This window comes from Ixodes scapularis, unplaced genomic scaffold (assembly GCF_016920785.2).
Source record: "Ixodes scapularis isolate PalLabHiFi unplaced genomic scaffold, ASM1692078v2 PGA_scaffold3__209_contigs__length_174095766, whole genome shotgun sequence".
Lineage (NCBI taxonomy): Eukaryota > Metazoa > Arthropoda > Arachnida > Ixodida > Ixodidae > Ixodes > Ixodes scapularis.
The window spans coordinates 34,875,197-34,893,989 of record NW_024609868.1 but is presented as its reverse complement, the minus strand read 5'-3'; the positions used below and the strand labels follow the sequence as shown (position 1 = coordinate 34,893,989).

General features: G+C 46.6%; 1 protein-coding gene across 1 annotated transcript in view; it reads left to right on the top strand.

Annotated features, from left to right (window-relative positions):
- The window catches only part of LOC8030744 (bone morphogenetic protein 7), a 200,256-nt gene that overhangs the window by 122,449 nt on the left and 59,014 nt on the right, over positions 1 to 18,793 (top strand).

The following is an 18,793-nucleotide window of genomic DNA, read 5'->3' as shown; positions in this document are numbered from 1 at the left end:
AAAAATATATCACTAAAATCTCAAAATTTAGAATGATTTGTTCAAAAAGTGAAACAATTAAGAAAGAAACGCACAAAGTATCTGAGAGAAAGATGGAACAGTCATTACGCAACTTTACCGCAACACAGAAAGCAAGGCAAAAAGAAAAAAAAAATATATATAGAGAGACTTAATTAGAGTTCGTTTCCCGGAGAGGCGACCGCAAGGAAAAACAAGAAAAAAAAAAAAAAAACACCGCTCCAGTTACCATACAGATGTTATAGCAACAACTCGAAAGGAGAAAACTGCCCTTAGGGTGGAACTCGGTGGAAGGGATCATGCCGCGCCGAGCGAAAGCTCCGCCACGACGTTCAGCGCACGTTGTGATCGTTGCCCGTCGGCGCGTCACACGACCGACCACCGCACGTCGGCTACACCTGCTCCATGCAGCCACCTTCATAATGGCGGGAGGATCGGGACAGAAAACGGCGCCCAAAAAGAAAACACAAAAAAGGGGAGGAAGGGGAACAGGAAGACGCCCCCGGGTTTCATTTTCCCTTTCGCAATAGTCTTTCTTACTTTCCTTTCATACGCCATCCCATCCTTCTCGCGCGGGGGCGACAAAACAGGACAGCTCCCCCCGTGGCCTCCGGTCCCTATTGATCCTCAGTGTTTCGTCGTGGCCGTGATCGGACGACGTAAAAAGCGTGGGACACGTGTGTGACAGTATAACACGTCGACGGGTGAAGCGGCGGCGTACGTATAGAGCCGTGAGCGGCCGTAAATGCGCCTTCAGCGAGCCGGGTTTGGGCCCGAGAAGCTCGGTGGAGCGTGCCGCTCGCTTATATAAGCGTGCCCGCGCTCTTTTGTTTTTCTCTCGGCGGCTCGGGGAAAAGGATACAGGTGTGCCCTTCTTTTTCGTTTCCGAGTTGGTTTGTACGAGGGGTGAAAGTGAAGCAGAGGGGGTAGACAAGAGCGCTCGGTCGGTGGGTAGACGCAAAGATACCGAAGAACGCGTTTGAACGCGAACGGCCGGACGCCGGCGTTCCGCGTTCTGACGCATTCGGCGACTGCAGTGGAGATAAAGACATCTAGCTTTGCGTATATACTCACTAATTGTCCCAATCAGAGCTCGGCGTTCTGACGTTACCGTGCGCTCTCGTTTACTTCTCTCCTTCAGTTTCTTCTCGCATACGGGAGCGATCGGCTAGTTGGGTTTGTGCAGCCACGATTGGGTGAATCGTCGAAGCTTGCGTGTTTGCCATTCGTGTTTCTTCAACTCTAGAAAAAAAGAAAAAAAAACTTTCAGCCTTTTCACTCTGGTGAAGAAGGAAGACCAGCGGAGCTGTACAATAAAAAGTAATGGCCGGCCGCAAGTCGGCAAGCCAGAGTGGAAAGGCTGCCGCCATCTGTGAGCGACGGCGGCATCCAGATACGGGGCTTGCCGCCGTCGCTCATAGATGGCGGTAGGTGTCCAGAGTTAGGCGTCTTCATTTCTTTGCGGGGGACACGACCCTGGGGAAACTAGCCCTTAACAGCTCCGCTGTAGAAAAAAAAAAAAAAAAAAAGAATTCTGAGAGGCATTTTACGTAATGACACCAGCAAATAATAGTTTGGCGACAGCACCTGGAAACTTCCTCCGTATGGTGTCCGGGCGTACTTCAGAGATCGCGTCACTGCTAACAGAAACAAGCGATCGCCGTTTTCTTCTTCTTTTTTTTTTTTTTCTCCTCATTTTTACAGTTGAAAGGATGGTACCACAACTGATAGTTGGGTGGAGCATGTCTATCCGTGGCAGAGAGTTTGGTCAATGGGAGGCGCGGGCAGAGCCAGGGCGTGCACCAGACTTGGAAAGAGGGCTTGGCATGCCCTCTTGACCAACCAGAAGCCGAAAAGAATACTCTAGCGGTGGTGGCGAGAAACAGTTCTGATCAAAGGTATAATATGTTCGTATAGGGTTTTAATAAGCACGTAAGAATGAAGTGTAGTAACTCTTTGTGGTTGAAAATAGGGTGCACGTGATGTTTCGATCATGATCATGCAGAAAGATGTAAGAAACGAATGCGCCGCTCAACTCTGTTTTGCTCGGACAGAATGTGAACGCTCGGACGGCAGATTCCCGGCCCTCGGCGCTTGGCGTACGGATTATGTCGATCGTTCCGCTTGTTGCACTCTTCCACCATCGTTTTGGATGAGCGTGATTGAAACATCACGTGTACCATATTTTCAGTCACCAAAAGTTGCTCTGATGCATTAATCAGGTTTGTTTCTCGCGACCGCCGCCACGGTATTATTTCCAGCTTCTGGTTGGTAACATTTGAATTTCTGAAGATGCCCTGGAACACGCCCAGCCTGCTTTCGGCCAGTGGCGCCTCCTCATTTGTCTCCTATACTTCCCAACGAATGGCCGAACTCTCCACATATACGGCTCTGATCCGTGGCACTAATTTAGGCAATAAAACTTGGCCTTTGTCGCTACCCTCTTCGAGTGAAATCCGTAAGAGCATCCATATCGGATTCTGTTGAGCTGTGTATCGCAGTACCTATATGGACCTATATGCTCGGGAGAGATGTGTACGTATGGCCATATACGTACGCAGTGTATAAGTATCGGCCTATACGCTCGGGAAAGATTAAAACATGGCGCCCTCAGTCGGAGCAGCAAAAGTCCACTACGCGGCACTGCTGTTGCTTTTTCTATAAAGCGCTGGATATATTTTATAAACGAGTACCGCCAAGCTGGTGCAAGCTGGGACGCCATTGAGCCATAAATTGCGGAGCGTCTCCGCCAATCTAGTTTGTCGCGGCGGTGCGGTGCCGTTATCTACAGTAGACCAATAGGAGCGTGCTCGCAAACGGCGGCGCGTCACCGACAGCCACAGCAGACCAATAGGAGCGTGCGCGTCTGGATGTGAGATACGCCATGAGCCAAAAATGGCGACGCGTCGCCGGCATAGTATTCAATTTCACTGGATGCCATATTTGAGGGCGATGTTTAGAGCGTTGGTTTAGAGCGCATGCTGTGAATAAGCTCACATTATTAGCCTCCTAAGACCGGTAATCTTAATGGTGCGGAATGCATGTTGCAAAAGAACTGGGGAAGCTCGCCGTCAGCACGCGCTCAACAGTCGCGCACACAGCTATATGGCAGCCAGTGACTACTTCATATAACGTTTTCTGTTTCCTGACGATCTTAGTCACGTGGGTTCCGTACCTGGTATGCGGGACGAAAAAATAATGAAACATTTCGGCCTTGAATATGCGAGAATATATAGGTGAGGCACAACAAGAATGTGTGACAATCACACGTTTTCGGTAAACACCCTCCAGCGGCGTGGAAAGATCAAAACGATGTTTTACCGCATACCAGAAGTGACGATATTCAAGGTGGCTGCGCACTTGTGAAAAAGGTGTATGGGAGCGCCCGCGGCACGAACATACAATGGCGGTACTTGGGTAAATCAAGACGTCCAGCGCTTTGTTCTTCTTTAAAGAGCCTTGATACTCCTTTTTAAAAGTAGCGACAAAATACAAATGACAAAAAACAATCCGCTGCAACAAAATGGCGTCGTTCAGTTCAGTCTTCTGCTGTGCGCCGCCATTTCACTTCCTGAAACCTGCATCGTCACGCAGTCGGCGCTTCAAAGAATGTCGCTACTTGTAGAAATCTCTTATCTAGGAACTTTATTCTTCTGTGTCACCAGTAGTCCGTAGTTATCTCACTGGTGGCAGAAGTTCAAAGAAGAATAAATATTGTCTTCTTTTCTTCTCGATCAGTGCGGCAAAAAGTACATACTTGCACCCGATTGTGAAGAGACATTTCCGTCAGCCATATTATTAACGGGTGAGCGTTAGAGCTCTCGTTTTGACAAGAACCCGGCGATGTCTCTTGTTTGTCAGCAGCGCGGAAAGAGGGTGGAGGAGGGGAGAGGGTGACGCGTGCGACGCTTCCATTGGTTCGAAGCGTTCACGTCAGCACGGGTCAGCCTCCCCCTCTCTCCTCGGCGCTGACGAACTGACAGACACCGCCGGGTCTTTGTCAAAATGAGCCCTTTCGTTTTCGGCGAAGTCACGCACACAGCTGGCGCGAAGCCAGAGAGGAAGAGGCGCCGCGTAACACCTCCTAGATAACAAAGCCGAAGTGCTAAATGAGATAATCAGAAAAGGCCAACGCTGGACAGATATTGGAAACGAGTGCTACGTCAGCGCTCGGCTTCGAGTCACGTTTGAGCCGAACGTTGAAGCAATCATCGTGTCCAATTTGTGCCCAGCTTTGGCCTTCTCTGATGACGCCATCTCATTCACCTCTATGGCCTTGTTATCTAGGAGGAGTTGCGCCGCGGCGTGGTAGAATGCTCAGTTTCCGCTCTGCCGTCGCCGGTTGTTCTTCGCTCTGGGTTTCTGTAGTAGCGGTGCGTGGACTGTGATGTGTGCTCGTAGTCAAAACGATGATGAGGTTCCCTGCACGAGTGATATGGATGCAGTTCCTTTCATGAGTGGTATGAATGTGTTTTTTTTTTTACGAGTGATGGTTAACCTTATCTAAGAACGTCGACATACCCTGACAGGCAGAGTGCAGAAAAGGGATGAAAAAAAATAACAGGAAGATCCATTGATGGATTCGTAGGGAATCCGCTGAGCATGACCCTGGTGAAACGCCACACACGTCCCACTTCGGGAAACACTAAAATTGGCATCATAACGAGGCCAAAAAGAGGAAACAAAATATAAAGGAAGCAAAAAAACCCAAAAGAAAAAAAAGTGAAGGGGCCAGCGTTAGCTTTTCCCAAAGTGCGACATGTGTGGCGTTTCCAAGGGTCATGCTAACGCATACCTTAAAGGGACACTGACACCCCCAAAATCTTTTTTTATTATTAGTTTTTTGCCAGGCAATTTACTATGGTGTCAGAAGACTACCCACTCAATATTTTGCTACAGCGTCACGTATATTTTAATAAAGTAAGAAAACGCAACTGCTCGAAACCGAAACTGAAACTGGACTGGGGAAGAAGAAGCAATATAGAGGAGGAGAGCGTTTGGCGAAAGTCAGGTGGCTGTGCAACTTCTTTTTTTTTTTTTTTTTTCATTCAACGTATTTGCAGCTTTTAGAAGCCACAAAAAATAAGTATTATATTTTTTCTCTGTTTTTAATATCGTGTCTATGCCTTCGGTGACCCACGACTTCGATTATATTTGGTGTTCGTATCTAAATTAGAGAACACGGCACGTGACCACGGAGAAGAGAGTGAGCGCGACTCAAACTGGCCAGTTCTCGATCGCTGGTTTTCGCGTGGGAAGAAGACGAATTTCGAGCTGCGTATTGTTTTCTGTGTAGTTGGGCTCTCAAATGTTATGTACAAATAAAAACCTTGCCGAGCATGAATACCCTGTCAGTGCCCCTCTAAGAATCCGCTAATGAGCCTTCCCGTAATTACAATTTTTAGCGGTATTACTCTAATATCCTAGTTACACGGGCACACTTAACTGCAGTTACGCTAAACCACAATTAGCGCACAATACTTGCCGACAACATTCTGCGGCGATGCAGTCAGAGCAATGGGCGAACGTGCGCTTGAGCATTTTGAGCAGCCATCAAAGCAGTGCACGCGCTCTCTTCACTTCTTTTGAAATAGCTGTCCGAGGGTATAGTGCGGCATCTGTGCTGCCACGTAACCGCAGTTGAAGCTGAGTTAACCGCGGTTAAGTGTGCCCGTGTAACAGGGGTATTAAAAGGCTTAACCTTACTATTTTGTGTTAGGTAGACATTAATCGCTGATATTAAAAATAGAGTTACTATGCGGCGCAACCCGCCGTCCAATTTAAGGGGTTAAGCTTTATGCATCCCTCTAGCCATCATCTGTGTGTGCGAGATCAACCGACTGGTCCGAAATTACTCGGATGGACAGGAGCTAAAGGCGGGAGCAGAACGTGACAAATCGTAGCGGCTGACACCGGTGACCCCGAGCGAAAGAACGAGGAGGAGAGCGACTGAAAAGCGGGGAAAGGAAGCAAACGATAAATTAGGCGCGTTATTCTTCTCGCGCGATGAGTCGAAGTTGTTCGAGTTCTTGTCAACTTCATCGGTTTTTACATAATGTCCGATTCCGGCGTTTTTCTGCAAAGTGATCTAGAAAACAGCACGGTGCAGACTTATACTATAGTGAGTGATGCTTTGCTGCTTCTTTGTGCATATTAAGGCGTCGCCAGCGTTATGGGCCCATCTGGACCATGCACCCGCTGGGACCACCGATGCCCCGCCGTTCCGAAGAGGCCAAAATGCGCGGAACCTTTTCCTCTAGATTATTATATTAATTCTATGGACGGGACCGACGTCAGTCGGGCGCATCGTCGAGTTTCGCAATTTTCGTCGGTTCCGCTTGCCACTAGCCTTTACTGGTTTGGCAGCTGCGCGCAATTTGAGCGTGTTCTGCCCTATCGATTCATCATGTATGCGACTCATTGGACGCACCTTGCTATACGGATAGATTGCTTCAGCTACGATGGCCGTAATTAGACCGCACCGTATGCCCACCACAATAACGTGCTCGCGAGCGAACGCGTCTTCACGCCGCGGTGTTTGGCTTCCCTGTAATATTTTGTCGTTGCGCGGCCAAGCCTACCCCCTTCGGCGGAAACGAGAGACGGCGTGGATGATTGGCGGCGAAGCCGAACCAGATTATTAGGTTACGGTAGGAACGGCGTTGTTTGCCGGGTCTTTTGTTTTTTGTTGCCGGCGTCTCGTAAGGGCGCCCGATATTAAACAAATATCTGATATATAAGCGGTGACGATATATTTTAATAAGCGCTCTGCTGGGCAATAAGCTAAGAGTGACAGGACACGGCAGCCCGAAAGCCGCTGTCGCACTGCCCATACATGATACAAAAGCCGTTGTCTGGCTCTCGGTGACTGCTGACGATGGCATTTTCAGAAATGGGAGATTTCCTAAGATGCCGCGAATGGTTCCTATTATTTCCATTTGTTACTGACAAGTCAGCGCCCGCCGGACACTGGCGTCGCTCTGCAGCATTTAGTACAGGGCTTTTGTGGATAGGTCCACGGGTTTTTAGAAGCGTATGCAGTCATTTGCAACAATCGCGGCCTAGAGAAGGCGCGCTAGTTGCTATCAAAGCAGAACCGTGTCCAAGTGGTTTGCGACGCGTAAGTTTATCTTAAATTCATAAAATACGACTGCTATAAGTGTCTTAGCTCCTACTTCCAGTTCAGGAGGGTGTAAGCAACCACTTTCATTTTGAAGCCGATCATCCAGGAGCTAGGGAACGCGATTCTCGCACCACGGTACCACCGTGTCGCTGAAAGTTGCTAATTGTGATTCCTAATCTTTGTTTTCGGCTCGCGCGATCACGGTTGGCGCCGAGAAATAGACGACGCCGACAACGCCGTTGAAAAAGCCCCGCATTTAGCCGTGATTACATTCGATGCATGTCGCGATCTGTGCCCCTATTAAGAATCCGTTTGCTGATGACGAAAGGCCAACGTGAGCAAATCTGTTTTATCAGATAGTAGCCGAGGCCTCTCCGTTGCGCGGGACACGGGGCACGACGCTTTGTATGGGGGATTTTCATCGCGTGTTTTTGAACTTACCTTTACGGTTTCGTCTTTAGACCGCCAAGCGCTTTATTTTATTTCTCCTTGTCTCGGGGTTTAGACTACGGTGTGAATATCTGAATCGCTCGATAAAGCTGGCGAGCGAACGTGCCGCTACAACTTTTTGTTTCAGCCGCTAGGTGCATGGTGTCGATTTCGCAGGAGTCACCACTAGGCCCAGCGTCCCAATGCAGCCCGTATACTTTAATTTCTCTGTACCCATTTTTTTTTTTTTTATTTATCAATACTGCCAGCCCTTTTAGGGCCAAATCAGGAGTGGATGATACAGAAATATTGGCACATTTGTCTCTGATACTAATTAAAACAACAATACTTGTGTGCACACACTCTTCTTCTAGCGCACACAACCATAACAATAGCTTAACTTCTAACAAAGCAATATCACTTAATACAAAACATCGTCTCCTTATACAATTCAAAAACACAGCAAGTAGAACATTTTAACACTCAAAAACCGCATCTAAGGCATTTGAAAAAATTGAAAAAGAATCAAGATTTACTATTTCACTTGGAAGTTTATTCCATAATTCAATTGTACGCACAAAAAAAGACTGTTTGAATGCATTTATTCTAGCATTAATAGGTACGTGCTAGCATCTTCGAATGGTGTAAGCGCTGAGAGTGAAATGTTCTTGGCTTTAGGTATTTTGAGCCATCTATTTTTAGGAGGTTATTATATATCTGAAAAAACAACTTCACCCGCTGACATGCCCTTCTGTTTATTAAAAGCTGTAAATTTGCTTTTGTTCGATTTAGAAAGAAAAAAAAAGTGCTGGTATTTGTATGTACAGCTTTCTCAGTCACTATTTTCCTACAGCTTTTTGTTTTAGTAAAGTTGATGAATGTAATGATTGAATTTTCCCTAAACAAATTTAACAAATCTTTCAATTAAAAAGGACAACTCTTCAACACACACACACATACATACACACAAATGTATACTTTTTCGATTATTATATCTATTTTTTTAATGGCGAATTTTGTAATCTTTGGCGATAATTACGTCTATCCTTTCACAACTTTTCGAAAAGAAAACAAAAAAACGTACGATGCGAGAATTTATTTTTAGGAGTTTTCCACGTTCGGAAAAAAACTACTATACGGTTGATTTCTCAGCAGGTAATAATCCCCCACGCTGTAATCCCGGATTAACCGAACGAGCCGCTGCTCCCTGACAACGGATCGACATGGACGTGCGCCCTAGCGATAAAGATTAATCCTCTCGACACGACCCCGCTTTACCGTTCACCAATCATTCCGCTATAAAAAGAAAAAAAAAAAAAGAAACGACCGTTAAAGTGTGGCATCTTATGCGTGATTATGCAAGACGTACTGACAAGTTATATTAGACAATATGCCCTCGAAACATCCCATTAAAAGAACGGACTCGACAGCCGGCATCGCGCTCAATCTTTTTGTTTAACCCTTAAGTATTTTTGTTTTTGTTCCTACTGCCAGCAGTTTATATAAAAACGCCAAGGCAGAAGGATATTTGTTTAGTGTAGGAGAACCGGGGGAGCCCATGGATGCATGGAAAGAAAGGTCCCTGTGGCAAAAACAATACCGGGAAAATAAAATAAACGACTTTTTTTATTGTAAATTGGGGAAAATTTTTTTTAAATGTTTAAATCAGACAACGTTAGGTTCTGAACCTTTTTGCAACGCATCGCAACCACTGGAGCCGCAACTGAGTGGTGTTGAAGCTTTCAACAATGCGTAAATACGTCTAAAAAAGAAAAAAAGTTCTTTTTCTTTTTTGCTTTTTTTGGGGAGCATTTTGTATGTAGGCAAATGTTACATATTTGGATTTAGCAACTGTTGGGTGGAAGGACTGCAGCATCCTTCACGACAAAATGGAACCATGTATTATCAGATGCACGATCGTGATAAATAGGCCGAGACATATTGTGATCTACATTGTGATAATGAATATGTTAATGTATTTCTTCGTGAGTTCAGTTTGATATATGCGGATCTCATTTACTGTTTATGTTAGATAAACAGTAAATCAATCGATGCATTCAAAGCTTATGCTTCCTGGGCTAAAATCGGCTTGAAACTTCAGGTGTCGGCAAGATAGACGCTGACCTCCTCTGAACGTCCTATTATCACATCCAGCTAATAAGATTACGGCATTATCCAATAATTAGAGTTCCGTATTTTCGGTGTTTCTTATTTCTTTTTTTTTTTTTTTTTTCAAAATCGGGGATGTGTGTGTGTGTGTTTCAGGCTCTATTTTTCCTGCAGATTAGGTGTTTTTGGTGGAAATTGGTGAGGTTATAACCAATTTACACGAAAAATACTGACTATGTACACCCCCCCCCCCCCCCCCCCCCAGAAAAAAAATAAAAAACCTTTTTGAGTTTGAGAGAAAAGAAAACATAGAAAATACGTAATTTTACTTAGAAGCGTGAACATAACAGGCCATGCCCTGGGTTTCTTAACCCGGCATTGAGCATAGAGATGTGTTCATTCTAAACGTTGGGAGTTTAACTTTTTTTTATGCTAAAGACCCTGGGTAGGAATACTTCTAACTTGCAAGCGAAAACTTCCTTCTTTTTTTTTTAATTCTTTATCGTAGCTTTTTTTTTTTTTTTTTTTTTGCACCATTTTGGAAACGGTAAGGTAGACTTTTCCTGTCCCTCGAGACAATCCATCCGTTCTACCTTTCTCTAAATTGGTGCCCCAGTTCCAGCCAGACAATCGAAACCGGCTCTGGTGTCTCTGGGGGGGCACAAATTTCCAGCGCTAACAACCGTCTCGCGAAGTACGAACACACATCTGCCCATCAACAAAAAGAGTAGAGAGCGCACCGAAGGCAAAGACAAAGACATCTTAAATGAAACAGAGAGCTCGAAGGTCAACAAAACAAAGAGCGAAGAGCTGAAATAAATTCGCGCGCCAGAAAAACAAACGCGAATGGAGAGACGAAGCAAGACCTCATGCAACACACTCCACCGATAGTCACGTCGGATAGCTGGTCGCCATACGGTTCTGGTCGCATCTTTTGCCGGCAGCTGATTACAGTGATTAGCTTCTTCCGATGGAAGGAGCCACCGGACACCGGTTATAGTGACGTCATTTGTATAGGCCGACGCGTGTCTCTGACGTCACGCCGCTTCAATGCCACTGCGCTGCTATCGGCTCGGCGCGCGCGCAAATGATTAACTTCACGCGAACGTGGTTTCTAGGAACCCGCAGCGCCCACACCTGGTGCAGGCTAAACGTGAACTTGCCTGTAAATATAGCGCGTTAGTTCGTAGCATGGGTTGACTGGAAGTTGACCATTGTGACTGTTTTCTTTTCGGTTTTTCGTTTCAAATATGCGTTTCAGCTTAGTGAATAAAGATCTTGGTGGCCAACAATATTCCGCTCTTACATAGTCTTTGGTTGAATGCCTGGAAATATAAACTCTTTCAGTCTCTTTTTCTAAATTACGCAACTATGGATGACGAAAGAGTGTCTCGATTAACTGCCTATACTCGTTCGCAGCAATGCGTGACACTGGCATGGAAATTATAGAAGATGTCGACAATACTTCGTGGTTGATAGGAGTTAGTAATGGCTTCGAGTCTTCGACTTGAAAGTTTCTAATAAGGAAAGACCTTCAAAGTGCGCCACCTCTCCGACGTTTGGCGAACTCTTCCGAGGAAGATAGAACGATACGATTTAGAGCCCCCTTTTTTTCCTCACCTCCGGCAACCCTGGTTGACATGTCGCTACACCGACGTGGCGTGCCTCTTCTTTTACAATTTTGCAGACTTACCAAGATAAAGCTCGTGTATGTTTACATAGAAGCACGTTCCAACTCAGGCAGATGAAGCGTGATTTGTTTATCTTTCTAGCTTTCTTGCTAAATGTAGGATCACGAAATGGCAGAATCGGCGCTGCGTACGACCTTCGCGGTGCACAGCCAAACTGCAAGGATCGTTACTTGCTTAAAGAAGTAGCGAAAGCACGTTACTAATTCCTGTCATGGCGGAAAAAAGAGGGGGTCACCCCAAGGAGATGTACGTAGGCAAATTGGTTAAAAAAGCCAGTGTTCGATCCCTTAGACGGGGAAGAAAACGGGCAGCACAACAGGAACTATTGAAAGCGGGAGACTTTAGATAAATACACGCTCAGACAGTAGAGCGAAGCGAGAGGAAAAAGCAAACTGAGGAACAGGTACGTCGCTGTCCAAGAAGAGAACTGTTTTACAAGAAACCCCTTGGAAAGGATTTTCGGACGCTTTCACGCAAATGTTTGCATTAATTCTGCTTGTCGGTAGCGGAATGCAGAAGCGACAGTTGGTGATTAGTTTGCCACCTACATCGACATTTTTAGCATAAATCACTACGCAAATGTGTGATATATACAGCATTTCGGGAAGTAAGTAAAGAAAAAACGAAGGCTATGCAAAACTCTTCATACGAATGTGACACGCATACGAATAAAACTATTGTCTCGACAGCCTCAAATCATTTCCTGAGGACTAAGCCATTGTCTGCTTCCAGCCGAGTCCGCCTCTCTGCGGTTGAGATTTCATGAACCGAATTAAATGGCCTCAGACAACACATTAAAGGAGCTGTGCAACGATATTCAATTGGAATGTTTTTCTCTCTATACGAACTTACTGGCACACCTGGGACTCGAGGATACTCAGACGCAACGCCATCGGTTAAGAAACTCTTTTGTTGCGGTGTAATTTCAAGGACAAAAGCGATCATTTTCATTCAATCTCTCCTTTGCAAAATTTGATGACGTAACTCGGGGATCGCAGCACACCCAAGTGACGATATTTGAATGAGGTTCATAGATTGGACCCGAGCATTGCGTGGGCACTCGACTTGGGCTCGTGACAATTGCTAGCTCGAAAAGCATTCGGGTTGTGACCCGTGTCCAATCGCTGCAACGACGACAACAGCCGAGCCATAACAATGTCTGGAACTCAGCGCGTGTCCTGCGCTTTGCCAACCCCAGCGCGTGGCTATGATCAACACTGGCGGCATATAATCGGCTTCAGATCACGTGGCCGCTTGTTCTGGCTGCGAGTTGAGGGGGTGAACGCTGCTCGTTTTTCTTAAATTTTTTTCTGGGACTTCCGTTGCGTGGGGTAAAGAACGAACGCGTGTTTCATAGGTCATTAGCGTTATGGATCCGTTTGGAGCGGTATTTGCGCAAAGTACAAAAATTGTTGCGTCGCTCCTTTAAACATGGCTAGCTTATTATTTTTTTTTTTAGCCAAAACGCGGTATGCAGGAGTTTGATTAGACGAGAAAATGTTTTAATGTGAAAGTAGGCGTTTTGTCTTGTGCGAAAACCTCCCGTCAAAAATTGGCTGCTCCGTCGTCCCCGTTCTTTTTTCCCTTGGGTGTCACGTGGAATGATTACGCAAAGCTCTTAATATTTTAGAAGTTCTAAGCCATGTCTGGCGTATCTTATTAAAAGATACCGGACTCTACGAACCGTATTTAGTAACCATCGAAACACCAGACACACATCGAAAAAGTGAAAGCCGTTTACAAATCCCTGTAACGCCGAATTGGAGCGCAGCTCTTGAGGAGGAGTAGGGAAGGGTACTGAGGGGGGTCACGTCACCTGCGGGTAGTCAGTGACCCCGGGGGGTCACGTGATCCGGGGGAGGGGGGGGTCACGTGACCTCGGGGGGGGGGGTCACGTGACCTTGGGGGGTCGTGTGACCTCGGGGGGGGGGGGGTCACGTGACCCCCCCCCCCCCCGGTTACGCCGACGGCGACGCCGACGCCGACGCCGCTCAGGCTGGAAACGGGCCCCTAAGAGCTGCGCTCTAAAAAAACTTGAACGTGGTGTGGCTGAAAGAAAGAGAAATTCACGTGATTTCCGGATTTGCTGAAGTCACTTTCCGACTCGCCGCCCTCATATTTCGGTGTTCTCAATGATGAGGCGACTTCTCAGTCACAAATTAAATAGTCGTTGCCTCGATACCATACTTTAGCGTTTTGTGGGCTTTGCTGGGGTAAAGTGCCTCTATTTCGGGAAAAGTGGCGCCTTTCATTGTTGTGGAAATGCTCGAGACACGTGACGCGCGCCACTTCTGGGAGGAACATGGTGTCTGAAATCTAGCTCAGTGCTGCGATGTGCCGCCATGATTTTCCCGAGGGCTGCACGTTGCACGTGCCTTGTGCATCGACGCACCTTGCGCTACTTTCAAAACATGAAGGGACCACATTCTCGGAATCTTCGGAGCGCCGCTCGGTGACACACTGCCTAGGGCGGGCAAGCCGCAAGCCAGTTTCAAGAATCCAGTCGTATCCATCCATCTATCCGTCCGTTTCCAATAGCCGGTGCGCACAGTAGACGGCACGGGTTGCGGACGGGAGTGAAGAGGAACCTAAGCGACCCCTGAGAATTAGGAAGTCCGGCTAGCTGACTCGGCGCTGCTGCCAGGGGGCGTAAAAGGCAATCCAACAACAACAGCAGCAGCAGCAGCAGCAGAAGCAGCAGAACCAGCTAGCTCTGTGCGAAAGAAATGGCGCTTTCCTCTCGTTCCTTTTTCTTTTTTTCTTTTGTTATCTCGCACGTTTGGCGCGCTTTTAGGGCATACGGGTCCCCGAGGTCCCCAAAGTCCTTCCCGAGATCTGAGTTGACTGCCGAAGAGCGGGAATCAACGGCCTCCCCAAATAAATTCGCGAAAGAGAGACCGCCCGGACATGGCGTTGCCTTTGGGGAGGGAGATTTCCCCGCAGGACTGTGCTCGGTTTCTCACCCGAGAAGCTTCAGGCCGTGAACCTTCCTAAGGGCAAGGAAGCAAGAGCGGAGCGACAGGGACCAGAAGCCACAAAGTAGCAAGCTTTGAAAAAGAAAAAAAAAAATGGCTAAAAAAGTGTGGTGGAGTGAGCAGTTTGTGTTATTGTTCTTTTCGTAGTTTGTGTTGTTACGCGCGCCAACAATTGTAGACGTTCGCGCGTTTCCCCTTTGCTTTCGATGCCGGGGGTCACCTTTCTTCAACTGTTCAGGAGTTAGTGACGTGCGCGCGGGCATAAGTTAGGTGCGCGAGCGCACGGGGGCCCGTAACTTTGACTCCATTGCCTCCTAAAGTTGTCCTCGATTGTAGTGCTGTGTGTGTGTGTCTTGGGCTCGTTTTTTGTAGTTGCGTATTTCTCTATTTGAACCTCTTTACATTCATCAGCTCATTGTTTCTAACCAAATAAATTTTCTCACAGTACTCGACATGCGCGGTAACTCGTTTCCTGAACGACGAACTATCTGCGCATTCTCGAGCTATTCCCTGAAAGCACCACCATCTTGGCGTGTCGTCACAAATATGAATCAGCGTGTTTTTGTTTTCGCGCGATACTTAATTGAATGCAGCCTGCTTAATTATTTTGAATTATTGTAATTAGTAGTACAAACTTAAAAAAAAACAACAAAAAAACTAGGGATATAAAGGTAAGTTCGTCGCTTCTGGTACCGCGTCTGCGCGGGCGACGCATGCTGCCTCTACTAAATTAATCTGGAAGTCAGCGAACCGATCAGTTAGTCATACGTGGCAACAGAGCGATAAGCCACAAACGCTGGCGAACAAGTGAAATCCATCATTCTTAGGAACATTTGTTGTTGTTGTTGTTTTTTAATTAAAAAGCAAGATAAAACTTTTTTTTAACGCTTGGTATTTCTGGTGACTCGTCACCCTGCTTTTCCCCAAATGTGATCCTATTTACCGTATCCTTCGTGTATAAGTCGCCGTTTTTCTCCTTTAAATTTCCGTCGGTGCGTCTTATACAATGGTGCGACTTATATGCACTTTTTTTCCTCTAAAGTGTATACCTTAAATGTGCAAGCAGTAAGCCGTATTGGAATTTAAGACAAAGACGGAACTGGCTCCCACCTTCGCATACTAAATTGCTCTCACGGTACACTCACAATGCGGTTTTGCCGGTGCAGTTTCGCCGCGCCGACCGTACAAAGACGCGCGACTTATATACCGACTTTCTCGCGAAAACGGCCGTCTTATATAGGAGTTCTGCGACTTCGAAGCAACTAAGATACGGCATTCCGCCGAAATTGTCAGAACTATAGTCACCGAGAACTTGAGGAACGCAGGCCGTGACGAGTTCCCGAGCATACGAACGCCGAAGATCGAATCACGAAACAAGAAGCGTCAGATAATGAGCCACTCCACGGGTTTCTCAAGTTTTCAACGACTATAGTGTTTGTCTCGGTGGCAATCGGACGACGCTGCTACCATTACGCGTACACACACCGACGCGAATCGCTCGAGAAAGACTATAATAGTATTCCCAGGCGCGAATGGCTGCGGTTTTTTTTTTTTTTTTTTCAGGTCCGAGTATGCGCTCGAAGTCTCCGTCGACATCTTCTCTGTTCTTCACCAGCCGATGCCCCGACGACGCAGCTCCGTTCCATCGACAAAGCTTTCCTCGCGCGATACGCGAACGAAAACGATTTCCCACTCTAATCCCACCCCGGTGCCTGACCCTTCCGCCCGCCCCCCTTACACTCCGCACTCCATAGACGCGCACAAAAACGTAATTACAGAACCGAGTCGATATGCAAATTGGAAACACGCGTTACAACGCTCTTTCGCGAATCCTCCCCTCTCCCCCACCTACTATATATTTCCTTTCTCTCCCTCTTTTATGTTGTATTCTTATTGTATAAGTCCGACGGCAGAAACTAATCTCAAAACTAAAACTGCAAAAATTACGGGACGGCTGAGAGAAACATAAGAGAGAGAGAGTGTGTCTTCGTAATTTACGACAGGATTTGGGGGGGAAGGGGGGGGGGGGGGCTTTGGTAGTCTGTTCTTAGTTATTTTGTTGTTCTTTCCTATAGTTGGCTGTTTGTTTAAAGGTAGAAGGGCGCGTTTCAAATGCACAACGGGATCAAGTGGAGTTGGAAGACGGAAGGAATTCCCCACATGCTGGTTAAAAAAAAATAAGGGGGGAGAAGGTTTTTGAGAGGGAGGGGTGAGATAGGTGAGTCTCTCCTCGCGTAGTGTGTCGCGTACACACGTGGGAAAAGACGCGTGCGTGCGTGCGTGCTGCGTCGATCGATAGGCAATTTCAAGGCTCCTGTTCTGGAGCGTGCGAGAAAGGACGTCCCACCCCCTCCCCACGAGTCCCTGATTGAAAGCCCCAATATCGGCGGAGTCGGGGATCTCTCCCACGTGAGCGCTCTGCGGCGACTCAAGGTCGGCTTCACCTGCAAACACCGCGTTTCGGCGGGAAAGACATCCTGCTGTCGCTTTTGTTTGCTGGTGGCAGCTTTAATGTCAAACGCTCGACGGTATCTTTTTTTTTTTTTTTTTTTTTTATCTAGAAGCAGACATTCATCATCTCATGTTCAGGGTGAAAACTACCTCCCTATTATTCTTCGTGTTGTGAAATAAGAAATTGAAACAATGCAAGTATATGCCGCTCGAGTCCCAACATAGCAGCCCATAACATATTAAAAGAAATTTTTTTTTCTTCTTTTACTCGGCGTTACTTCCTAAGCAAGCGTGGGTCTTCGCAGCTTGCTACATAAAATGTGCAAGAGAAGGTCCGCCTCCAGTAAGCGCTTGCTGCCTTCTGTTGTGTTTCGACTACAGAAGTGCCGCACTGTTATTCAAGGTAGAAACCGCGCGCTGGGTGCCGAGCTTCTCACGCGTCAAGTAAACTTCCTTCCGGAATCTCCAGGATGCTGTCTTAACGTGCCTTTTCTTAGGGTTAGATGCTCCATCAGAGTTCCGGGTGTTCTTCCGAGGTGCGATTTGTTAGCTTCCATAGTGAGAACTTGTTCCACGTGGAGTTTCGTGGCAGTGCACTTTATGGAGAAGTTGGCTTAACACGCATGGGCTTCGCGGCTTTACACCGCGGCCTCGCGGACAAACGTACTTCGTGCGTCGTAGTAATGAGCGTGTGCATATCGCCACAGGCAGAGAAGGCTCGATCTTCGCGACAAACAGACGAATACGCGTACTAAATGCAACTCTAATAGTATTTAATTTTTGCGATTAGAGCAGTGTGGTATCCTGAAAGATGGTCCTCCCCATGAAGTCTACATTCGGTCAAGAAAAGGGCGGTGGGCGTTGTTTACGTGTACCGCGTAAGATAAAAAAACTTAAAAAAAAAGCTCGATTTAGCTTATTTCCCCCCCCCCCCCCCCCTCCCCTATGACTACACGCAGACGTCCTAGATTGTACCACAAGCGTTGCATTACTCGTCTTCTCAGTTGCCGCGGGAGCAGTAACCTCCGTTGTAAAACATCAGATTGCAGATTCCGTTTCCCAAAACGCGCAAATTAGATAATCTTTGGTTCGCTCCTTTCTTTCTTTTTTTTTAATATATATAAGGAAAATTAGGTTTTAACGAAGTTGATGTTAACCTGTTCCCTGAAAAATGGACCGCGCTTGGGGAAGTCTAGTTTTCGAGAGTGAGTTACCTTTCGTAATATAATAAATAACTACACGAGCTTCTGCCTCTCTCTGACATAACCTAACGCAAGACCAATGCTTTAAGTAATTTGCGTGCGCTATTCGTTCTCCACCAGTTTTTAATTACGTTGTAGTTGTCCGTTTGTCGTGTTTGTGATGTCAGCCGATTTTGCCCGTGGGACGGCAAAACTATATTCAGCTATGATGGTCGGGATCTGTCTCTCTTATAGGATTATATTATTCCTTCCTTTTCCTCAATTTTTCCATTACACGGTATACTAATATATTGCTGTCATATTTTTCATACTAATGTTTTATGCATGAAAAGGGGCAAAAAGTGAGAGGCAACACAGGATAAGGCGTATGCTTTGTCCCGTGTTGCTTTTCACAAGGCAATACAGTTCAACGTCTTGTCCCGTGTTGCCTCTCTTTTTGTCTGTTTATTGCGGCGAAGCTGTATACCTCTACCAACCAAGGAAATTTTCGTGCCGTCGTTGTAAGCAAAAAACTCCCGGCGAACAATTGAAGGCAAAACAGCATATCTCCTTTGAAATCAAGCATACAGCTTGCAGCTCAGTATCCGTTTCAAATAAAGAAAACCACAAAACAAGCATCAAAACCACATGATGGATGATAAGGTGCGTGTGACCAATAGGAACACCCTCCCAGACGTTCAGGTAAAGATTAGGTTTGCAGCTGCTTCGAAAGGGGTTGACGTCATTTGAAGCCCTCGTGTGAAGTGCAAAAAGCTGCCGCGGCGACGGCAGCTTGCGACGTGGGGGGTGACGTCA